At 51.6% G+C, this 21,063-nt stretch overlaps 1 long non-coding RNA gene across 2 annotated transcripts; it reads right to left on the bottom strand.

Moving 5' to 3' along the window:
- Positions 1 to 319: 319 nt before the first annotated feature.
- Positions 320 to 19,671, bottom strand: LOC129209462 (uncharacterized). 2 transcript variants are annotated; one of them, XR_008578088.1, is made up of 4 exons: positions 19,086 to 19,671; positions 17,191 to 17,436; positions 14,457 to 14,571; positions 320 to 14,320 (listed from the first exon to the last, which is right to left on the bottom strand). It is a non-coding gene; the product is annotated as an uncharacterized LOC129209462 (long non-coding RNA). The 2 variants fall into 2 exon arrangements; XR_008578087.1 differs by lacking the exon at positions 19,086 to 19,671 and having other exon boundaries at positions 17,191 to 17,943.
- Between the last annotated feature and the right edge of the window lie 1,392 nt (positions 19,672 to 21,063).

The following is a 21,063-nucleotide window of genomic DNA, read 5'->3' as shown; positions in this document are numbered from 1 at the left end:
TATTTTCATCTCCTGAAGCCTTGCAATAGCTTTAGTGGTTTGGAAAGAGGTTTTGTCCTGGGGAGCCACTGCCCAGCGAGGGCAGACCCCCTCCTGCCACCCCCGGGCAGTGGGTCCATGCCACCCTCTGTCCCGGCTTCCCCAGCCTCTGCGTCCAGAGTACTCGCTGCATAACGAATCACCAATTTACAGGGGCGTTGACGTCTGCCCGAGTCCAGACATCTAAGCACCACCAGGACTAGCAAACATTGCAGTGTTTAAATTTGTTAACAAATACAACAGTGCATGGCAGCAGTGTTCAAACTGAAAGGAAAAACTCCCGGTTGGAGCGGGCTGGTAGCGTGGTGGCTCTGCACACGTTGCAGCCTCCACCGTGCCCCTCTCTTCAGCCAAGTGCAGGATTTACATGTCCCTCCCTCGAGTAGGACCCAGTGGAGAGGGGACTTGGCAGCTGCCCGTGCCTCTCCCGCCATGCGCTGCCTGCGGGGGCCAGCTCGGACCTGCCCGTGGCAGGAGGGATGGTGCAGCCTGGCCGCCACCCTGCCACCGCGGCAAGCCGCAGCCGCCCCTGCCTTCACCCACCGCATTATTTCTAGAGATTAAAGCACTGCACTGTGGGTTGGATTTTCATGTAAAAGTCTATGAGTTACAGAATAACCCTACAAACCAAATTACATGGCCAAGACCCTCTTTCCCCACCAGGAGAGAAACAATTTTGCCCCCTGCCTGTTCCCTAGCAGTCTTTCCCTACAGGTGAGTGACCCGCAGTGCTCCACCGCAATTAACCGCAGCCCTTGGCTTTTGGTAGCAATTTGTTCTCAATTACCTCCTTCGGTGAAATCTGAACGATTATGGTGATTTTTTTTTTCCACCTCTTTCTGATGCCAGGTGTGTATCAAGTGTTCACGGGGCATCAACTGTTGACCCTGGAAAACTCCAGAGAAAGCACCAGTTGCCCCTGGTGAAGACTGGCGTAGCCCAAACCGTGGGTTGCACTGCCTGGCACAGACCCACGGGCACCGTCAGGGATTTCTCCCTGGTCGGCGCAGGTCTGAGCGCTGCAGGGCCACCGTGGTGCCAACTCTGCTGAGTCCGAGGGAAGCTCGCACCTACTAACGAAATCCCTCCGCTCCTGCCCGGGGCTGCAGTGCCAGCAGCAGAGCAGCAGCAGCGCCCATCCCACCTGAGCCCTGCGAGATGCTGCTGCTCCCAACGCAGAGGGTGCCTGCAGGGGCTCGGGAACACGCCGCCCTCCCTCCACCTAAGGCTGACATGGAGTGGGGACCAGGCTTAAACTGAACCTAACAGCAGCTCTTCCAGAGCAGGGAAATGAAGAAAGGAAGCTGCAACACACTGTAGGTCCTAATTGCATTTGCTCTGCAGGCTCTGAAATGTCAGTCAAACAAATACACTACCGCCTTTACTGCTCTGCAGTTGCCATTTACTATTTTACTGGGAAATTGTCCAGAAAAGGGATACTACCTAGAAGGGAGCATTATGCCAGCACTAGAAACCAGTAATATTTCTGAGCAACCCTATGGGCCCACTGTCTATTCCTACACTGGGGAAAGGCAAGAAGAGCCAGAGCGAGCCAGTTTGTGTTTGTGGTGGCAATTGCAGCAGCAGCGGGTATGGAGGCAGCCCAGGACTCAGCGGGCGCATCTGAGCTGGGGCACGCTCCGGAGTTGTGACAATTTACACCAGAGAAGAGTATGATTCAGTGAGCAGTGGGAAAAAAACCCATCCTAAACTGAGCTCTTTTATGAGTCTGAGCTTCATAATGCAACTTCACCAGAGTTCACGAGGACTGGGGTAAGCAATATGAGGAGGCAGAGCGTACCCACTCCCCAGCACTATCAATCCACAGATCCAGTAATTTCCAGGAGATGTAGCTGCCACAGAGCAGATCGCTAGTGGCAAAGCCCCTTTTGCTGGGAACAGCCCCACTAACCCCACTAAAAACATCTCTTTTCTCTGGCAATGCCTCTTGCCCTCCAGAGAGCCCACTTCCTGCTAGAGGCAGCTCCTTAATACTTAATTACCTCTCTGCTAGACACTCAGAGTAAGCGTTTGATTTTTTTAATACGCAGAATCATTCTGAATCACCCCATTTACCACTACTTTATTTTTATTTTTCCTCCCAGTCAAAAAAAGCATAACAAAGGGCACACAGCCTGTTTCTGCCTACTGTAATTCTCCTCCTGCTCCCCACAAGGAAATACAGGTTTACCTGCACCACGTCCCAAGCAGAGCCCAGTCAGTCAGTCAGTCAGTCAGTCAGTCCCTCTCTTCAGGCAGCAGAGCCAGTCCTAGGGGGGCAGTTTCAGACCTGCTGACAGATTTAACCTCTGTGGGCAGGGGCAGCAGGGGCTGTGTCCAGCACAGGTGAGGAGGGCACCATCCATTGCCGGAAGAGGCAGCTCCCACCCCCTGGAAATCAGCTTGGCCAGGAAAACCTGTGCCCTTCACACCAGCACCTGGCTCTCTGCTTCCAGAAGGTTCAGCAACCACTTTTCTCCCTTTCCACCCTTTTTCTCACTTTTCACCCTTTTCTCCCTCTCTCTCTCAGATGGGACATTTTAATTCACGTGGGTTCCGTATTTTCATAAACCACATTGGCTGGAGTAAGCTGTGTTTGAATCATCATTTAGAGAAGTGAAGATTTAATTTCATGGTGGAATTAGGGTTGACATTTCCTTTTTATTTACACTACACCAAGGGTTAATAAGGTCACTATAACCTTAATCTTTGATAGCTCAACAATAGAATACTCTGGGATTACTGCAAAAGCTGGATTTTAACTCTTTTAATCCCATTATTGTTGATAACCTTATCAACACTGTGCCCTGCTGTAGAGGTGGAGCAAGGGAATCTCAGCCTCTACAATTCCTTTCCATGGAGCAACACTCATAGTTTGAGCAGAAGAGCCAGAGCCAGTTGCTTGGTTGATGCCTGCAGTGAGGTTCACAGTTTGCAGTAGGGCTGCAACGCTGCTTTTAAACTCCTTGTCAGAGATCTTTGCCAAGAAAAACATTGGTCCAGTGGCATATGTTGGCGGAGCAATGCAAGGTTGCTCTAATTCCCTTACTTTGTTTTTCCCTCCTCCCATGCGACAACTACTCCAAGAATCAGACTGCCAGTCTGGCAAGTTGAGATCCAGAAACTTACTGCTAATTACCATGTTTACAATTCCCAACCTGTCTGTTGGTGCCAACAATCAAACTGCATCCTCTTGAGTGCACCAAAAGACACTTGCTGGCAGTAGCTTCCTAAGGTTCCAGGCTGGCTACATTAATTACTGTTAACTTAATTTTTGTGTTTTGAGAAGCAGCTTTAATTAGCAATTCCATGGATTAAAATGATCCTTTTATGAGTTTCAAGGAGTAGCAGCTTGACTTATAGACTGCTTACCAACCTATATGTCTTTTATTTGGAAACACAACTGGTAGTAAATTTATATGTGGTCTGACAAATAAAATAGGCAGAGGTTTAATAAAAATCACACCAGGAAATGACAGGTTATGCCTGCCCTTTGAAATAAAATAAGCAGCTCTAAAAAAGGCAGGTCGGGTATTTTTTATCACTTCTCAGTAAACATTTGACTGGACAGAATAAACCATGCTCTCAGAGTATATCACTGAATCAAAGTATTTAATGAATTCAAAAAAAAAAAGGCATGTATTTTGTGAACTCAGTGAAAGAGAGCCCAAATTCAAACAACTGCAAGGGCAGAGCCTGAGCAGAGAGGATCTCTTTGCGCCCTTCACGTCCTAGCGCCAGACTCCTGAAGGCCGTCCGTCTAATCGGGCACAACCGACTCAGCTGGGATCCCCTTTACAAAGCACATGCTTCAACCCCGCCAGAATCAGCGGAGCGCACTGTGCCCGAAGAGCGGCACATCTCAGCGGCCAGGCTGGGCTGGGAGGATTTGGGGACCCACATGGGCACCCCAGGACCCCGCAGGCGCACAGGGCTGCGCATTCCATGAAGGCCCCTGGGACGTGCCTGCAGAGCCCACCCACCCACCGCCCACAATTACTCCCCTGCAGCCATTCGTTTCTGACCTGAATTTTCCATGGCAATGGCATTCACAGTCTCCATGATGCCAGCCTTAAAACGTTGGTCAAGATATCATGAGAACTGCACTACACTGCCTCTCCGAAGACCTTTTTTTCCATTCTCCGGCTGGCATGGAAAAAAGGGCGGAAAGCAGAGCTATCCCGAGCTCTGCCCCCGCCGCAGCTCGGCGCTGGGGCGGACGGGCTGCCGGCAGCAGCACAAGGCAGCCCTCGGTCAGCGCTGCTGGACACGCCGGCAGAGCGCGGGGGCCAGCGCGGCCACTGACTGCCAGACATCCCTGCCCGTGCTGAGGGTGCAGTCGGCCTCCTCTTTCAGAGGCAGTTTGGTTTGTCACAATCGTCTGAAAACTGACATTTTAAGAGGAACCCGGAAGTCAGACTGTAAAGCAGGGCTCTACATATGCTTATGATAACGCTGGTCCTACCTGGCTCCCAAAATTCAGCCAACTTTGAAATGTGTCAGGATAGATTTAGGGGTCTGATTTTAGGCCCCTTTTTCTTGAAACTTGGTCTAACTGTGCAGTAACAGGCCACAGCGAGGCTGTCTTGTCCGGCCCTGTAGCAGCTTCTCCACCATCTCACGGAGTCCCAAGACACCAGCCGATTCCCTCGCTCTCCCGGCAGCGTTTCTCAGGCTGCCAGGCGCTGCCAGGCTCCCGCTCTTACACCACGGTCCTACTCCGTGCCGTTGCAGTGGGCTACTAAGGAAAAGATAACCCAGGGCAAAACTCAAATGTACGAAAATTAGCGTGGGATGGGGGAAGTAGAGCCAAAGCAGGGAGTAAGCCAAAGAGACAGTCACTAAAATCAACAGGAGTTTTGACTTACAAGGGGAAGAAGGGAAACGAAATGAATCAGCGCTCCCAGAGGAGGCTGTCTGGATCTGCTCTGGTCCTAGAGCAGGAGAGTGGAAACAAGCATTTAAGAGCAGTTCATTTATACAGGGCGTAATGAATATGCTGAGCAAACTACCAAAGGAGGCAATAAACCTACTTCTCAGAGAATGGTCTAAAAGGAGTTAGATCGGCACTTTAGTGGAAAGAGATATTCAAAGCTGCAAAGGCAAGCAGCAGTATATGAGGACGCGTGGACGGAGGCTCACGTGGCCCATGCTGTTGTGTCTTCCCTCCCCAACCCAGCCTGCTCAGCTTGGTTACTTATATTTTGTATAGCTTATAGACATAGTCTAAAGAGAGTCAGCCAATTTCCACTCAATTTATAATTTAGACAGCAGAGAAACTTGATTCCTCTAATTTACATAAAACACACATAAAACAGAAAACAAAATAGCTTTAGAGCATATGGGCAAAGTACACAAGAGCCACAGAGGAAAGGAGGAGTAAAAAAGGACACGGAGCAAAAGCACTGTCTGGGTTGTGCTTTGCTAAGGCGTTTCGAGTGCCTTATTTATGCTAAACATCTCCTAGACAAGCAAGTTTTCATTGTCACGGGCATGTGTCGGCACTGCATCTCAGCCTTGTCGCTGGGCTATCAGCCACACAGACCTGCCTAACCAATGTCATAATGCTGGAGGGGGCTTTTTTACCGCATTTTTTTTTTTTTCTAGGTGAAAAGTACTGTTGAAAGCCTTCTGCGATGACATGGCAAGAAGGCATCGGTGTTTATCAAGCTAGTACTGCCTTCCTCCCGTTCCCTCTCGGACACCTCCTTTTCTCATGAAGAAAGGCAGGGAGCTCCCACCCTGTCAGTATGCCGCTTCCCGGGGAGCAGCAATGGGGCTGCGCTCTTGCCCCCCTGCTCTTGCGACCATTTCTCCTGTATTTCTCCTCCGTGACTGGCGGGTCCTGGCAGAGCCATCGAAGGCATTCTCTGAGAGGAGACACCACCCGCCAAGTGCCGAAGCTGATAATCTTCCCCGTGGCGTGGTAGGCTCCAAATCGTGCCTCTCTTCCCCGTTTGCCTGAGGAGTCATCCTGGGTACTAACAATAGACTCCATGGAGGCTGGTGGAGCTCAGGCTGCCTCACCAACTTCTGTCTGAATTCAGTCATTTCCACCGAGCACTATATAAATAGATGCTGCCTCATTATTGATGTATATTGTGCAAAGGGTTTAGCCGGGATGAAGCTTGCCTGCTTTCCTTTTATGGCTGAAAAGTGGGATTCCAGAGCCTTTCTGTGAGATCTCTGCACACGTCAGTCAAACCACACCAGGATGAAGATTTCGTGCTCTTAGGTCCTTGTTAAACGGCAGCCGTACGGCCATGGGAAACATCCACGGGAATGAAGTGCAGCTCTGCATGTGTGGATAGCACATTTACACACACGCGCACCAAAACCAAATGAAAACAGAATAGTAATGGTCACGGCCTAATTTTTCTATTCCTTTTCAAATCCCAAGACCAGGCTGTAGTCTGGGCTACTCTGGCACAAATCTCACTTGATGTTGTTATAAACCACTGATTTCCACTAATGGAGGAGTTAGCCTCTGATTTAAAAAGCAAACCTTAGCGGCTGGCCCAAGGCCCAAGCCTCTCAGCCCCTCAGTCCGGGTGCTGTAGCGCATTGATACTTGTCGGTTAAATTTGATCATGAACTCTAGCGAAGGCAAGCTATCGATATTTCAGAAAGCCATTCCTCACACTTCTGAGCAGCAAACGGCCCATCACTAAGAAGGCCAAACCCTTGTCAGTGTGAGCTGACTTCTATGAAATGAAATACTGACCTTACTGCTAGCTCCAGAGTTAATCTCGGAAGAGAGATTTTATTAGCGAAAGCAGAGATATTATTCCAAGCCTCTCTACAGGGCACATATTTAAGTTTTGCATCCAAGAAATGTGAAATACTTTGGTAAAAATTAAAACATAAAAACTCCAGCTAAGTATTTTGCAGGAGAAATTATTTATTCGGTTTGCTTTCCTTGGATTCTTGCATCACACCCATTCAGCCTCCTTTCCCTCGTTGGAGTTTTTCCTCCCTCTGTACCAGGGAGGCTGGAGCAGAGCGAGCAGCACTGACTCACTGCAGCTCCCGCAAATGAAAATTAAACATGTCTATTTTCATCTCTAACTGAGGGTCTGGACTGGTCCTGCATTCTTCACTGCTAAGAATTCACATACGCAGAAATGATGAGAGCAAAAGGGAGTGGGTTTGTTTCTTGCTTCCCAGAGCAGGATTTGCAGATCCTGTGTTCACCCAGGGGCTCTATGAATGGCTGAAGGCAAACGGGTTTATGTTATCACCTGTATGACAGCCACATGATGTCATAACGAAACAAAGAACAATACGACATGCGCAGTAAAAAAGAAAATGATTGTACTGAAACCTTAAAAGTAGTTATGTTATTGTCCGCTGCATAACTCGGCCCCCTGGCAAACATGCAGGGAAAAAGGTCTCTCTCGCGAATGGAAAAAATCACTACCTCTTAAACCAGGGTCTGAGAAAGTTTCGACTGCTCTTCTCTATAGTTCAAGATATTCAGAAAAAAATGAGGAAATTAAATGATCCTGACATTTCTAAAATAAAACATGTTGAGAAAGAAGAACCCTTTCATCCCCTCAAGCCTTTTGCATGTATCACAAAGAGGAAGGGGGACAGCCAGGCGGTGGAGGAAAGAAAGTAGGGGAACAAGAAATAATTTTTCCCTGTAGTAATATCATTTTTAACAACCAGAGCATCAAGACTATAATAACTGTTGCTCCAGTAAAACAGCAGGCATTGAACTGTATAATTTTGGATTTCAGAAGAATGTTTTTGGTAATTTGATGAAGAGGTAATACTGGTCTACATTTTCTTGGAGTAACAAGGTAAGCTATCTCCTGGAGAATGATTGTTAAAGGATGAGTTTCCAGATGACGTGAAGCACTAATGCATCAAGCCTCCCTGCTCTTATTATTATTTCCCACCTAACTTCAAAAAATAAAATAAATCCTTTATAATGCAGTAATTACAGTGATGCCTTTTTTATTTGAATTTTCTATCAACTTCTTGTTAGGAGGATGTGAATACTTGCAAAGCTATTACTATCAGACAATCCAGAAGAAGTCATATGAAATCTACATTATCTATGTAAATGTCTCTGTAAGATGCAGTGAGATGGTTCTTTTTTTGGTAACAGGCTGCACAATCAAATGCTGTACAGTTCTGGTTCAGAATGTCCCTCTTTCTCTAATTAGAGAAGACCAATTCCATGGTGATCACTTTGTCATTGATTTTCAGTGATTTAAAAGATAGGCCTGACCTGTGAACATTAATAAACTTCATGATATTGTCCTGATTTAGTAAGAGAACTGCTAATATTCCAAACAAGGTTATGAATCAGCAATTCTTAATATTAAAGTCAGCTATATTTTTCCAACATTTCATGCCTAATGTAATAATGTGAAAGGGGTGTACATGACATACAACTCAGAAGAACTGATACAGAACAATAACTGTGGTGACCGTTGACCTTGAAACAGGTAAAAGAATGTTTGACTTAATCTGAAATACTCTGAGAGAGTAGCTTGGAAAGTTTAAGTAGCCTCTTATGGTCCTACCTCTTTCTTACTAGTGATATAAAGTATCGGGGAATTATCAGAGCCATTTGAACTCCATGGAGGTGTCAGAGGCAAGAGGTGGCTCTCCAGCCCTCGTAGGGCAACTGCTGCCTGCGGTGTCTTGGCCAAGCTAATTTTATATCTCCCAGGCGAGGGCTTTCCTGCCTGGAGATTGCTCCGTTACTTTATATCATCCCCGCTGGCTAGAGAGGTATTGGGTTCACTGAAAGGAAACGTTTCTTGATAGCCACGCTGCATTTTCTCCCTACATAGCTCCTAGGTCTATTTGCACACACCAGGCTACATCGCTTTCCTGCAGACAGGAGGCCTTTCCTGCAGTGGCCCCACTGAAATCAATGGAAAATTCCCACTGGTTTCTGTAGGTGAATTATTTCAAAAGCAGGATACTCATTTCATTTATCTATATGAGCATTATTATGTAATTTTGGCTAGGTATGCATATTCATATATATATATATATATATAAAATCCTTTCAGCTGTATATTCAGGGCTCTTATTTTTCCCATCAATCAACCCCTCTAGTTTCTGGAACATTTCACCTGTTTTCTGTTGGCTGCTTTTAACTAGATACTGTTTTTTCCAGAAAGCAAACTACCAAATGTTTGTGATGTTCCAGCCCTGGTTTCCACACTTCTGGCGCATTCTCCCAGCGCCACGCTGCGATACCTCCTCGCCTGCCATCCCTGGCGCCTCTCCTCTCATCTGCCCTCTGGCTCTGCAAAGCCGTGGCACATCTACCCTCTACCATCACCTCCAAGCCTCTCCTCCTCACCTTCCTTAGGATCCTCTCTGTCCTTTGATGTCAGACTCTTCCCATCACCTCTATGAATTCTGGCTTGGGTTTTCACTTTTAGACTTCTTATTCTTGCCCTTTCATTTAAATTTCTTTGAGTCATTGTTATTATCAAGCCATATTTATAAATAGGTCTATGCATTGCAGGTGTATGATAATCAAGTCCTTTGATTTTTGAGCAATTTAGTTTCTAAATGATAGCAATAAAAAGCATGCAAGCATCATGGGCGTTAGCCCAGGAAATGTTTCCACCGTTAAAGCTTTCAGGAGGCAGATGCTGAATCTGGTAAAAATTTATGATTATTAATACTGAGTGATATCATTTACCTCCACAACACTAAATGGTGAGGTGTCATAACAGCTAAGGGTAATACCTGGGGAAGGGTGCTTTTCAGAAATATAGTAATCTTTTAAAAGGAAGAGAAGAAAAAGCCTTTTGTGTATGCAAAGACACTATTTATTTGAAAAGATGCATAAAAATCCAGTTGTATGCATTACTTCTAGTGTGATGTAAAAACCCAGCAAAAAAGGCTAGTTAGCTTATTCTTACAGCTGCAAAGTATGTGTGTAGCTGTGTGGATGTATAGGTATTATTGTTTCCGGTTGCCTTAATAAAACCCTACGAACGCTAGAAGCCACCTAAACTGACACAAAAGGCAATAACCTGTCATGGCAAGAAATCTTACACTCCCCTCAAAATCAGATGTAGTCTTAAAAGTGGAAAGCAAGCAGAACTGATCCCGAGGAAAGGCATCTGCATAACTATACATATCTACGTGCAACAGTGTGTGCATTTATTTTAGGCAAATTTGCAGGCAGCAAGAGGAATCACAACACCCGTCATAAATACGCACTGGAACGGCACGGCCCCTGCCAAGGTGAGTGGGAGTCGTGCCTCTGTCAGGTCTGGGAGAGTGGGGCTTTTCACGGTATGCTCCAGCCTCCCTTTGGGGAGACGTGCATATACATGTGTGTGTATATATTCATTCCGTTCCGAGATATGTATATGTACAAGGGCTGTAGGCTTAAATATTTATGGAAAGAGCACCTGAAATCAAATGGCAATCCTCGTCACTTAATTTAGGGTATTGCTAAGCAGAGCAATGCTTCCTGTTATAGGCAGACCCAGGCAGGGCTGTTCGCCTGCCTGCACAGCGCAACGCGGACCAAAGCTACTCTTCCTTCTCCCACTCCCACCGTGGGGCATGACGTGCCCGTGGCGCTCGGGGCACAGCCCTTTCGGCAGCCCCCCGCTCTGGCAAGGCCCGAGCAGTCGCCATCTCCCTGGCGGGGAGCGGGGCGGGGAGCAGCCAGCATCATGGGTGGCTGCAGAGGGGGGGCCTGCAGCACCCTGCTCTGCAGCGGGGCGGCTGCCACCCCAGCGTCCGCTCCTCCGTCAGTCAGCTACGCTGCTACGGGGGCCCTGGCGTGACAAAGACTTACCTACGGGAGCAGCTTTGGAGACTACTCCAGCAGATAAAATTACCCAGAGATATAAATCTTCATAGGATTATGGCCTTTAAAAAAAGGCTAAGTTCAAGTAATTATTTTGGGGCTAATTCTTTATTTAATTTTCTACCAGGATGCAGATTACAAAAACAATTTTAGAATAGAAATTTAGTATTCTAAATTAATTAAATATGCACTCGTCAAAATAGCTGTTAACACACAGTTGGTGCTGCCACAAACCTCATTCTAAAATGTTGTCTTAGAAAATGCTCGTACTGGTACAATTAAAACCCCTTATTTATAAAGTAATTTCTTACTATGTTGCCCTATAGCCTTTTAGTATAATTTTTGCTGTTAATAAAATATCATTAGACTATTAGAGGCAGGGGGTTTTTAGACTCATTTTTTAGCACACAGGATTCACAATTTCTAAAGCCAAAAAATAGGAAGTGTGGTGTTGTAAAAATCCCTTTCACTAGGGGTCTAATCTTTCCCGCAGTGAAATCAATTGCATTGAATGGTAGGATTTGGCCCAAAATATTTTGGATTTAACACGAGCAACCTTGCTCCCCTGAGCAGTCCCATGGAAGCTACGTGCATTCCCAGGATCGGGCCCGCAGTATAAATAGTCTCTTCTTAGAGATCTGTTGTTCAGAAACGACTGCCTCTGTCCTTCAATATACATACGTGACAGACCCCAGGAACTGCTAATGAACGGGGAGAGCCACTCTGAGAGCGTGCTATTGGGAAACATCATTCTAAGAGCCCTTATGCTATTGAGCCTTCACACAATATTTTATAATTATTTTGGTGACCATATCCAGTATTTCTCCCATCAGACCTTACAGTTTCACTCTTTTAACCCACACATCATAGCAATTCCCAAAAGATTTTAGAGAAAAGAAATCTACAATCATCAAAATGTTAATTTTGACAATGACAAAGAGTACACGCATTAAAAATGCATCAGCCCTGTCATTAAGGCATTATTCAGCAAAACCAGCTCATCATGCTAAACAGAAAGCAACTAGAAGAAACCAGGTATAAAGAAACATTTTGCTAAGCTTGTATTTATGGGTACCAGTCCAAATCATACTGCACGAGATACTCAACCAAGCAAAGAGCAAACAAAACCACATCCTTTATGTGATGAAATGGGAACTCCTGATAATACTCTAAGTCATGACTCAAGGGAAAATGTCAACTAAAAGCTCAGATCAGAGGAAGGTTTGTAATACAAACCTGGATGTTTAAAATAGTGTTTCCATCGCTGTTCCTGCAGCACTTGTGACTGTAGCTGTGTTGTGGTGCTGAACTGACTATGATTTAGCAGCTGATTGTGTCTTTTTAAAGCATAATTTAACATTATTTCTGAGGCTGTTGAACATACTAAACTACAAGAAAAAAATCTGCTTTCAAGTAGTATTAGAGAAACATGAGGATCAGAGTGCTAGCATCAAAGATGTGTCTAAAGAATAACAGATCCACACGTCTGTGTAACAACGAGCGCTCCACTCGCTACTGAAGGCGACAGAGTAAGATTCCTTTGGCAGTTGTTGGAAATAATTAAGCAGAACATAGACGGCCTTTCAATCACTAAGCAAGAGACAGAGAAAGACATTCTCCATCATCCCACCTCACACTCACAACTTAACGATCACCCCACGTCTGGCTCGTCCATTTTAAAAATCGTTTGTAGCCTCATCACAGCTGAGCTTGGGGAAGGATCCATTCAAAAAGGCTATCTCATCACTGTACTCTTGGTCTTGCTTTAAAATGGCTTCTGATCTAATTCACTTAAGGCTGAAATCTGGTCTCACAATTGCGACTACGTGGCAGCAAGACCTGGCATCCTCTGGTCATGCGGAGAGATCTCAACTGGGGAAACATAGGGATGATCACACCCTGCTCCGTGTCTCTGCCAGTCTTGGGGGCAGGGGAGCAGGGGAAAAAAAGACTGGAAGTATGAATGCTATGCCTGGATTTTCCTAAGCACAGCACCTGAAAGGCTGACCAGGCTTTTAACCAAAGCCTGTGCCCTGCTGCTGAGATTGGAGAGAGGGACGGATGCACCTCTTCCTCTGTGTTAAAGAGATGGCGCATGGCTTGGCCAGTAACGGAAATCAACATTCCCTTGGTTGTGTCTCCCACCTGCCCAGCTGCAAGTACCATTTGGGGAGTCCTGAGCTCTTTGCGGGGCGGGGGAACAAAGAAGCCACCACCTGAGCTCCAGGGGGGGAAGCAACCCCTCAGCCCTGGCCCTAAACATGGATCTCAACCTGGGGCCTCAGAGGCTGATGAGCTCTGCATTCAGCTGGGTGCTTCCCGAGCTGGGGCTAGTGTGAACGTGGGTTCTTAATCCTGCCTTCACCAGGCTGGTACTGCGGGGTGAGGATATGGGGGGCAGGGGGGCATCACCCCCTCGAAGCAACCGGCCACAACCTGCTCCCCAGTAGCGGCCCTGCCGGGTGGCCGGACCCCGCGCAGCCGGGGAACAGCAGGTTCCCCGGGCGGTAGGGCACAGCCACAGCCCCGCGGGGTGCCCCTTGCCCGGCTAGCACGGGTGCTCCGCGCCTCCCCGCCCGCGGGCAGCCCCCCAGCCCCGCACGACCCGGCTGCTGTGGGCGCGGGGGCCGCGGCCGCGGAGGGGGCGGCATTCCGGGCGCTGCCGGCGGGTGCGGGCGGAGCCGGGGCCGCCCCGGCCCTGCGGGCAACCCGTGTCTCGGGGGGAGGGGGGACCCCCCCCGGCAGGCGGGGCCGGCCGCCCCGGTCCCCCCATCCCCGCCCCGCCCTCCCCGCCGCAGAGGGGCAGGGGGCCGCGGGCCCCGGGCGGGCTGGGGGCTGCCGGCCGTGTGCCGGGGCACCGGGCCTTCCCGGACGGGGCGAGCACCTTCCCCCCGGAGGTGCTGCCCGCGGAGGCGCACCCCGCAGTGGCCTCGGCTCCCCCGGTCACCCCCTGCCCGCAGCCCCCGCCGCCCGCGGCGTGCCCCTGCGAGGCTTGGCAAGCCTTTCCCCGGCCCTCCCCAGCTCTGTGCTTGTTCCCACGCACACACACACACACACGCGGGCACCCTCCTCCGTGGGGGACAGGGCTCCCCCCGCCCGGGCAGAGACACAGACAGAGTGAAACATTGCAAAGCGTAGGAAAAGATGGAAAAGGTGCTACCTTGGCAACTAGAGGAGGTTAGGAGCCAGCTGGTGGGCTGGGGGCGGTCGCGCTGCCTGCCTGCCTGCCCGCCGCCGGTACTCTCCTCGACTACGCGTATTCTTAAGCAATAACAACGTAATCCGTATTATCCACCCAAGAATACCCGTCACCGAAGAGAGTCAGAAAGCTGCTGCTGCTGTTGCTGCTGCTGCTGGAAGTGCTGCACCGGGACAATAAATCCATAACTATAATTCCCCTCTAGAAGAAGGAGAATCCACAAGGGTTGCCGAGTGATCTTGTCCCATATCCAATGGACGCTGAACCTTCCCATCCTGCGGAGGCAAACGAGAGGAGCAGGCGTTTAATACACACGCGTACAGTCCCTCTGCTCTCCTGCTGCCTTACTGGAGCGGGCAAGGTCTTGCAGGCGAGGTGAAAGGAAATAAATCAAAGTAAGGTTGAGTTTACCTGGTGATTGCCTGGTTTCTTCCTCTGTGCTTCTCTGGTATCCTATTCCCTAGCTGTATGCTCCATCAATTCTCTCTGGGAGCTTGCAAGAGATGTCACACGCAGCAACAGATTCCTGTAAAAGAGATGCACGGTTAAGCACACAAATATTACAAATCTGTTTGCATAGGTGGGCTTGGGAGAGCTCCGATAAAGCAGCAGCCACGCCTGAGAGACTTTTCATCTGGGCTTTGGAAATGCATTTTACAAGTCCTGACTCACACTGACTCGATGTGCTACCAAGAGGAGGGAGGGCGGAAAGGAAAGCGATGAAGAGAAAGAAAATCAAAGAAAGAAATAGCAAAGCCTCAGAGCTCAGCAGAGGCACTCCTCTGCCAGGCCTCCCTAGCGCCATAAAAATCTAAGGAGAAAAAGGCTTCAAAGTACAAATTCAGCGCACTTCGCTCCCCGCGTGTGCCCGAACGGCAGAGCCCAGTGGCTGCCAGGCGCCGAGCCGGGCAAGCGGCTCCGCGGCGGCGGCGGGCGGGGGCAGCGGCAGCGCACCTCCGCACCGACACCTGCCGCCTCCCTGCGAGTGTTCGCAAAAGCCGAACCGGGGAAAAAAATAATAATAAAAGAAGTTATTTCCAAATGGCGCCTGCGGCTCTGCCTGTCACCCGGAGCAGTTCCCTTATCAGCAGCGCTCGTACTTGGGGGAGGCGGGAGGGGGAAGCTTTGTCTGATGATCTGCCGCGGTGATAATAAACGTTTATTGTTCGCCAACTAAATAGAAAGGATCTCTGCAACGTCATGGCACAGCACACTTCGCCTGGCGATTAGGAACTTCTCCGGGTTATTTCACCCCGGCTCCTGATGCTAAGGACAGCTTCTGTGTGAGTGACGGGGAGGGGAGAATGAAACTAGCAATGCACGGTCAAAACCCGCACTTAGCAGGGGTACTCCGCACTTCTTCAGCCATGAGTAATTATGCAGCACGCACGGCTCTCATTATCCACTGCACTCGGTAACTGACCAGCTTGTTGATTAGACTCCAATTGAAATTAATACAAGATGCTTGCTTTTTCTACAGATTCCTTCCTTAACATGAGCCCTTGCCTTCCTTGACATATTACCACTGTGCTTCCTACGAAAACATACGAGAAGACAGCATTTGTTTTGTAACACAGACTCCCGTCTGAATTTGAAAGAAAAGAGAAAAACAGGGAGAGATGAAAAAAAAAAAAAACCAACCAAAAAAACCCCCTTTGATAGCCACATTACCTTAAATTAAAAAAAAAAAAATGTTTCCAACTCACTCTCCTCCATTTTAATCTCATTTTAGGTGTAATTTCCTATATTCCTCTATCACAGCAAGCTTTCAAGTTGCATTTTAAATGGCAGATAGAAAGTAAATAACAAACACTGTAATTTTTCCCCGCTGTGAAATTGAAGGCTGTAACCCCATTAGCTGGCGTTGGAACTCAGAGAACTGATGCAGTGGGTTTCCTTCAACTTGAACAAAAGCCGTTTGAAAAAGTAAAATGCACCGAGTCGTGGCGAAAACACTCTACAGTGATACACCTAGACCGATATTCTCCAAAATTTGGAGGCGCTCCAGAAATGCATCGAGAATTAGGCAGAAATCCAAACTTCGGGTTGTTTTGTTTTGTTTTTTTAAATATTAAAGAATGCGATTCTCGGGGAAAAGACGACCCGCGCGGCGCCAGCCTTATTCTCGCTGTGTCCATCTGACACTGCCCTTCCCCTCCCTGAAAAGCATCCCCCCCCCTCTCCCCCGCCAGTACAGCGCCTTCCGAAACTTCCCCTGCCCAGCCCCGCCGCCGCGGTCGCCCCGCACCGGCTCGGCCCGGCCCGCCGCACCCACCGCCGGCCGGGCCCTTCAGCACCCGCGGCGCCGGACAGCGCCGAGCACGGCCGTGCCGCTCCCCGCGGCCGCCGGCTGCCCGGTCACCCGCGCCGCCTCCCGCCGGCGGGTCCCTGCCCACCCCCGCGCCCCTGCCCACCCCGGCACCGGCGCGCCCGGGCGCACACACACACACACGCGCGCGCATACACACACACACACACACACACACACTCTCTCACACCCGGGCACGCCGAGCACCAGGGGAGCGGAACCCCCGGCGCGCTGCCCGCCTCGCACCTTCGCCGCCGCATGCGGGAGGTGCCCGTGGCGGCGCGCCTCGGCATTAAATACCTTTGTTCACCGGCTCCGGAAAGCCATGTTTATCGGCGCTGCCGCCCCGCTTCCCTGCCGAAAGAGCCCGGGTGCCGGAGCCCCAGCCCGGCGGGGCCGGGGAAGGGCCCCCCGGGGGGCACCTCTACCGCCTCTGCCGTGCCCGGGGCGGGCGGGGGGGGGGGGGGGGGAGGCGGCGGCGGCGACAGAAGGGAGGGGAACGGATGGAGGGAATTAAACAATTAAGCTACCAGGAGCGGAGCTCTGAGCAGAGCTCGGGTTTGCCACGAAAAGCAGATTTCAGAGGGGGGAATATCGATCCCGTCCGTCAATAGAGAGGCGCGATGTCTTTCCGTGCGAGAAATTGTTCTGAATTAGGGGGCTCGCTCGTGAAAGGGGGAGGGGGCGCGGGGGGGGGGGGAAGGGAAAAGAAAGAAAGGAGGAAGAAAATATTCATTCCCGCTCAAAGGCAGCCTGTTTTTAAAATCGCCGGGAGCTCGCTCCTTTCGCCACCTACCCGAGTAACCACCAGAAATCCACCTCTGTTGAAGCGCTTACCCTTTAAATCCAGGTTTCGAGCAGAACTCCAACTGTGTGTAAAACCAGGGAGTCATCTGATGTGTGATGGGGAATGGGCTCTGGGCAGCAGAAAGCAGCTTTCTCTCCTGGTGCCGGATTACCATGTTAACAAACCCCGGGAAGGGACCCCGGCGCCTCTGGCTGGCCATGTCTCGTTGCTTTCACACATCGGCGGCTGCTCTTGCTTCCCATGTCCCCGGCGATCGCCTCTCAGATGAATGTGGGCTTCCAGAAAAGGAGTCGGGGGGGAGAGGAGGAAAAAAAAATCGCCTAATGCAATCAAATCGATCTGATCTACACCATCTGTCGCCTGCCACTACACACAAGCGTTAAAATAGGAAAACGGGAGACACTGACAGCTCAGGAAGGTTGTTCTGCAGAGTTCATTTTTAGCAGAGCATAATTGGGTATGGACAGCATACAGTTACCAAAGCTGCTGTTAACCATCCAGTAGAGGATCCCAAACATGCTAATGGTGGATTAATTGAGGAAGATCTGACGTGCAAGCTTCATAGTCTCTTATTCATGACTTCCCAACGGGAAAGGACCAATGCCGTGTGGGACTATGGTAACACAGAGTCAAAGAGCTGCTAAGAAAATGGCTCTGTGTTCATAGCACCTCTCTCTGATAACAAACATATGTCGACCAGAACCGTTTAGCAGGATGGGGGAAATGAAATTTTCTTAGCCGAGGTTAGCAATTCCCATCGCTTGCACTTAAAGACAAGTAAAAAATGGACTGCGGGTCTAAGGCGCTTTCGAGTGCCGGTCTCGGGATTCGCAGCTAGTGAAAGCAGACGGCTCCTGCTCAGATGGGGGGGTTAAACCCCAAATCTCTTACTTCTTACTGTGACCAAAGTGCATCCATAGCAAAGCTCTAAACATGCAGCACTGCTAATTTCATCAGGAATGACGCAAGGTCGTTTTAATGCCAGGAACCCTTTTGACTTTTTCCAGCGGGAATGGCTTTTGGGCAAGACATTTCCGATCACTGAAATTTGACATAATCTCAGATAAATATGATTTGGGGGGGGGGGGGGGAAGGGGGCGGTGAGTTGGGAAGAGACGGAGTGTGCATCCAGACCTGCAATCACCCCTGCTGCCAACACTCCAATTTGTTCGCGTTTTCTAGTCTTTCCTGAATAATGAGATTATAGAGACGTATATGTAATTATTAAAGCGGTATATGTACACAAGCCGCAGACGTCTACGGCAGCCGCGTCTACACACACAGACGGGGAGACAAAGTGCGCCCGTCGGGGTGCTCTTTTCCACTCCCTAATAAATCCATCACTAGCGGAGGAAAGGGCTGCTAGAACAAACGGCAGCCGAATTCCTCCCCAGCCCACCCCAGCCCCGGGCAAAGGCGCCGGACCGGGCTGCGCGGCCGGGGGCGGCGGGGAGCGGGGCGGGGGGCGGCGAGGAGCGGGGCCGGGGGCTGTCCGCCCTCCCGGTGCTGAACGGCAGCGGCCCGGCCGCGCAGACAATGGCCAGGCGCGACGCGCCCGTCACCGCCGCGCAGGGCGCCGGGCGGCTGCCGCCTCCTCCTACAAAGTCTGCGCCGTCGCCCTGTCAATCGCTACAACAATTAGGAAAGCTCCCGTTCGTTTCCACCTCTCCTGTCTGATTAGCAGAGAATAATAACGCCAATAATACGAATCCAAGCGGCTGAATGTAAATGTTCCGGTAAACATTAGTGTTTAGGGTAATTCTGGAGTTAACTGCATGCCTCTCCTGGAAGTTTGTGTTAATCTCTTTAGAATAAATCTAACAGTTATGAATTAGATTAGCCTCGAAAACGTAGCCTAAAGACAAATCAAACAATTTACCCGATCTTTTGTTTCAATATACATTAATTAAGCACTGCTGCCTACCTACACAGCATTCTTGGGTCCCGGCCACGGTGCCGAGCCAACGAGCCTCGCCGCCTTTGTTAGCATTTGCGTCCAACTATTGCCCTCTGCAGGTCAAGTCCCAGCCGCGGCGAGCGCTCCGCCGCTGCCGAGCGTGCGGCGGGCTCGGCGCCCCCCGGGCCCCCTTTCCGAAAAAGATCCAACTTTTGTTGGTTTTGATTCTTCGCCACGAGGGCTCGGACGTGTTTCTTTAGGAGGGGCTACGAGCGGGGAGAGCCGGCACCAGGCAGGGCACGGAGCACTGCTCCGGCTCCCCTCAGCCCCTCTTCCAGCCCCGGCCAGGAGAGCAGAAGACAGAAGAAGGCGAGGTGCCGCTCTGAAGATAGGTTGTTTTCTTTCTCCCCTTCTCTCCATACGACTACGGGAAGCTTCTTAGGCAAAGCCTGCCCTTTCCCCGGGTTCCCCGAGGAACAAGGCAAGAACCCAGCATCAAACAGGGCCAGGCGGGTGCCGCCGCTCAGGATCCCGCCCGGCGCCCCCCAGCCGGGCAACTTTTCCCCGGGCACAACTTGAGAGTTCGCTTCTCTCGCTCCTGCTCCCAGGGAAACCTCTGGGGAAGCCGGGCGGACTGCGGCGGCGGCGGCTGCGAGGGGGCAGCCCGGCAGCAGCCCCTCCTTCCCTCCCTCCCTCCCCACCGCCCCAGCCCCGCGCCCCCTACCCCAAAGGGATGCTCTCTGCTCCTGCGGGGACAGCGGGAACTTTGGGCACCGCCCGGTGCCACTCCCGCAGCCACGCTCTGCCGTGCCCCCGCACGCCTCGGCACCACTTACACGCACAAAATGCTGTAGCAGACAGAAGAAAAAAAATTGTTAAAGCGATCTAGTTATCGTTACTCATAATTCAGGAGCTTCAGTGCCCAATAAAAGGTGGCCGCTCCCTGTTTTTCTCACCAGAGCTGAACACCGGTTTGTAAGGACTCGCTTTATTCCCTTTCTCCGCTCTCTACCTGGGGTTAACACTGTTCACACGGGCGTCGGCATCCGCTCCGGGGACCGGCACCGGAGCCGCCTGCTCCCACGGGCTGCCTGCACCCCGCTGCCCTCGGCACCATGGCCGCCTATTACCGTTAGTAACAAGACGGTCTTTGCTCGGGAGCTCCGAGCTCCACGCCGCAGCGAGGTGGGGAGGGAGGCTGGGCCGCGGCCGGGGCGGCAGACCCGGTCCCTGCCGCAGGCTGCCCGCCCGCTGCCGCAGAGGCGGACACACGGCGGCCTTTTGTCTCCGGGCAGCCACCGCCTTGCCCCGCCGGGGGCGGCCGCTCCGCCAGCCCCGCTCCCGCGTCCCCGGGCCGCGCAGGGCGGAAGCGGTGCGGGAAGGCTCCGGGCCCGGCGCGGCCCGTCCCGCACCCGCGGAGCTGCGGCAGCCCCGCCGCGGCGGGGGCTGCGGAAAGGCAGCCGCCAGCGCCCCCCTGATGGCGGAGGGGCTGCTGGGGAGCGGGGGGGGTGGGCTGCCAGCGCTCCCCGTGCCGTGCCGTGCCGTGCCGTGCCGGCCCCCCGCGGCCCCATCCCGCCTGCGCGGCGCGCAGCAGCGCGGAGCGGCAGAGCCCCCTGCTGGCCGCGCGCGGCACCGCAGCCCACGCAGGCAGGCGGGGCCCGGGCCCGTGTGAGGCGCTCCCGGCCGTGCGCCGCCCGCCCCGCCCCGCCCCGCCCCGCCCGCCGCTGCCCCGGCCCGGCCGCGAAGTGCAGCGCAGCGAGGGGCCCGCTGGGGGTGCGAGGCAGTGCCGAGGTGCTTCCAGGAGACGAGGCTCTGGGCACAGGCAGGCCGGGGCGGGGAGGCGAGCGGGGTCAGCCGCCCGTTCCCCACGGCAGGGTGGGAGGGGATGCGGGGCTCCCCTGTTGCGGCAGCAGGACAGGTTGCCTGCCCTCAGGAGCAGCGCTGCACTGGGAGACACCGCCAGCAGGCTCCTGGCAGGGTCCCCCCTCCCTGGGGGCTGCGCAGG

This window comes from Grus americana, chromosome 8 (assembly GCF_028858705.1).
Source record: "Grus americana isolate bGruAme1 chromosome 8, bGruAme1.mat, whole genome shotgun sequence".
In the NCBI taxonomy this organism is placed as follows: domain Eukaryota; kingdom Metazoa; phylum Chordata; class Aves; order Gruiformes; family Gruidae; genus Grus; species Grus americana.
This window is presented reverse-complemented; position numbering and strand designations above follow the sequence as displayed.